The sequence below is a fragment of the Protobothrops mucrosquamatus genome, unplaced genomic scaffold (assembly GCF_001527695.2).
Source record: "Protobothrops mucrosquamatus isolate PMUCROS unplaced genomic scaffold, P.Mucros_1.0 scaffold17008, whole genome shotgun sequence".
In the NCBI taxonomy this organism is placed as follows: domain Eukaryota; kingdom Metazoa; phylum Chordata; class Lepidosauria; order Squamata; family Viperidae; genus Protobothrops; species Protobothrops mucrosquamatus.
The window spans coordinates 1-3,596 of NW_015402771.1; the positions used below are offsets into that span (position 1 = coordinate 1).

General features: G+C 44.0%; 1 long non-coding RNA gene across 1 annotated transcript; it reads left to right on the plus strand.

The window, feature by feature from the left end:
• On the plus strand, nt 1–668 carry LOC107301800. The gene is made up of 2 exons (XR_001549329.1): nt 1–78; nt 442–668. It is a non-coding gene; the product is annotated as an uncharacterized LOC107301800 (long non-coding RNA).
• The last annotated feature ends 2,928 nt before the right edge of the window (nt 669–3,596 follow it).

Genomic DNA, 3,596 nt, shown 5'->3' on the forward strand with positions numbered 1-3,596 from the left:
ATGAATGCCAAAGGCTCCGATCCCTATGTCTGTCAGTGGTATAAAAAAGTATACTCATCCCTGTGCCCTTCTTTTTGGGTAAGTAAATTACGTAAGTCTGGCTAAAGCATTTTTGTACAAGAAACCAGTTGGGGGCAAAGGAAGACACTCAGTAGAAGATCTCTCCCTTTTCAGTGGGTCAGCCATGAAGGGTCAGACCCAAATACTTTGGAGTAAAGCACTAGAATCCCTGGCATATAAATCATGGGTGTTGCAGTTCCAGTCCATCTGGGAAACAATTGATTACCAACTCCACACCGTCAAAAAACTCCATTCAGAATTGTATTCAAAAGATTTCTTTCAGGACATAATTGAGAAGCATAATTGTATGGAAGTTACAGTTCTAACGGCATCACTCTTATTGAGAAACGGTGATCAAAGGAATGTCCTGTTCTTTTGCAGGTTGACAACTGGGATGAACTTCGGGAAAATGGCTGTTTTCCAGGCAAAATCTGATGGTCTTTTGTCCGCCAGTAGCTCCCCCTACTCAGGATGTTGCACTGCTGACTCCTTTCTATGTGTGCATCTGAAGGATTGTCTGAAATGGCTCTTGTCTGCTTGAGCATCTGAATCATTTAATAGTACAAAATCTTGGATATTACCCATTCTAATAAAATGCATAATACCCATGCCTGTGTTTATCCTGCTAACTCCATTAATGATTCAGGAATATCTTCTACCACATGCTTTATCTATGGTGATGTTCTCAAAGAATGGGACAGATGTCATTACTATGGTATATGTGGTGCTTTCTCACTGGACCCCTTTTAACAAGATAGAAGCCTTTCCATCCATTGCATTAAATAACTTATGTTTACATGGGAAACTTTATAGCTGCTCCGGGCCTTGCTTCCGTCCTCAGAGGGAGTTCCCCGGGGGTGCCGACCCTTGGGAAGAGTGTGGGAAGGCCCAGTGCTTAGGGCGCCTCCACCCCGAAGGGAACACATGCCCAGCCGGATTTTTGGGTCACAGGCTGCGTCCTCCTGGCCATTGGCACCTTAGTTTTGAGGATGGGTAGGGGGGAAATAACCCATTGTGTTGGCACCATACAAATGAAATACATGCATGGTGCTGTAAGGTCCCTTACTTAAACTTGAGATACTATATTAATCTAATTAGATAACCCAAGCGAAGACTTCTTCATTAAGCAGCACTTTATTTGATCAAATTAAGTAGCTGGGTGGCCAACAATCTTGAACCCTGGCAGAATCACATCCAGAAGTGCCACGTCTTAGAAAGTTGGTAGCATTTCTTTATAAACTTTGTTAGCCAATAAAAATCAGACAACAGAGCCAAAAAGCAAGAAAGCAACAGTTAGACTAAACAATGTGTCTTTGTTCCAGAAACCTTCACATCCTTATGTAACTTGGCTCTATATCATGCGGCCTGAAGAGTGGTGGGATTCAAATAAGTGAACAACCGGTTCTCTGTGTGGATGCCGCTTCTGGAAGTCCGTTCTGGGCCTGGGCAACAAAAAATTAGCTACCAGTTCTGCGAAAGTAGTGCGAACCAGCTGAATCCCACCACTGAGCCTGAAGCATGAAAGAACACTGATAACAAGACTGGATATGTATCTCAATATAAATAGACCGTTCTGGAAAGCAAAAAAACCTAATATGTGATTAATGCAATGTATGTGAGATGTTGGTGCAGAATTCACTTCAGCTTTAGGACGGAAGGAAAACAGATTTTTTTTTCTTTTAACTGGAAATATTTTTAAACCTAAAAAAGCCAGGGCAGTTAGACCATATAAAGGCAACCACACACTCAGTTGACCCATTTGTTTGGGTGGTGTGGAAAAACAACTGTTTCTGTATTGTGAATAGTGGGGGCAACTGATACTAACTTAAGTCCAACAATTTTCAGGCTTGTGAGACTGGTTTGAAAACACTCCACATTTTCCACTCTAGGATCTAGTTTTGGAAAAGGAGATCAGGAAAGCTGGCTATGCACAGCACTGGATGGATGCTTTCCACAACTGTAATTTGTTTGAATTTGACTTGGTTAAAATTAGCCTTAAGCTTTAAATTTCATTCTCTTCAGACGCCTGGACTTCAACTCCTAGAATTTCCCAGTCAGGATGGTAATTGTGGAGAATTAGGGAAGCTGAAGTCTACAACTGGGGAAAGGGTATCCAGCTATGGTACCGCACTGGCTCAGGAATTTTGGGAGTTGAAGTCCACAAGTCATAAGGGGAGCCATAGTTCCCCACCTCTGCTCTAGAAGCAGTTGCGCTTTTGGGGTTGGGACCCAACAGGAAAATGAGGGGTGGAGCTAGAGTGTCCTTGCGCCCATTCTTTTGGTGCTGCTCTAGCCTCCCAGTCGCTGATTCCGGCGTCTTGGTGGCCTGTTCTGCAGGTGAAAGTCACTTTGAGGAAGCCACTGCTTCGTCGGCCTCGTTGCGATGAGAAGCCAGGAGCTTGCTCATAGCCAACTGGGGAGAGGAGCCTGGCTGCTCCAGGCCTTGCTTCCATCCTCGGAGGGGGTTCCCCGGCAGTGCCGACCCTTGGGATGAGCTTGGGTAGGCCCAGTGTTCAGGGCACCTCCACCCCAAAGGGGTGACGCGCCCGTCCGGGTCTTTGGGTCGCAAGCTGCATCCTGCTGGCCATTGGCACGTCAGTTTTGGGAATGGGTAGAGATGGGAAAGCCTGGTGGGGGGGGGGACCATACAAATGAAATACATGGGCTTCCGGTTTGTCACACAGCTGCAATGGACGGCTGGGAGATTTGGTCGCCCCCATTCAATTTTGCATTGCTGGGGGGCCTTGAAAAGGGCCGAAAGTTGCCCTGAAGAGGCGACCAGCAAGGAGGGGCTTTCGCTGGAGCAACTCTCCCACTAACAGCCGAAGTCGCATTTACCATCTGGCAACTTTAAAGCAGCGTGGAAGAGACTGGGTGAGATCTGCCTCTCTTACATCCTAATTACTTAATTACCTGCATAAGCTGCTAAAGTACTTTCCCCCCTGTGGTGAGGGAAGGGGGATTTTTGCCCTCCCTCCAGAAACAATGGTGATTGACCACTCAGGGAAGTTTAAAATGTTGGAAAAATACTGGGATCCTTATTGGAATTCTATTTCCTAAAATTGGTGGATTATAAGATTTGTAACTCTCTACTCTCTATTTTTTTTCTCTGATTTTTACTCTTAACTATTATTGAAAATTTGGGTTTTACTTTTCCCTTAAAATAGAGGGAACTAACTTTGAGATGACATACGGTGGCTAAATTTGAGACTTTAATCTGCTATTCTTTAAGAGAGACTTGTTGACAGCTTTGAAAATAGATAAGATATAAAGCAACCTTGAAGCACCATCTGCAAGAAACTCAACTCAGCTCCCCTCTTGGTGGACTTTCTGACTGTAAGGTTTTTTTAGTTTAATATACTACAATGGAAGAAGAACAGGAATGGTTTTCTCCTACAGAGGAAGAACAAGAACAAATTCTTTGTATGTTAAAAGCGATTATTCAAACTCTCCATATAAATCTGGATATGCAAACTCAAACTATGACTTCAACCAAAGAATCATCTATACAGAATTCTATAGAGAAGAGTGAAACA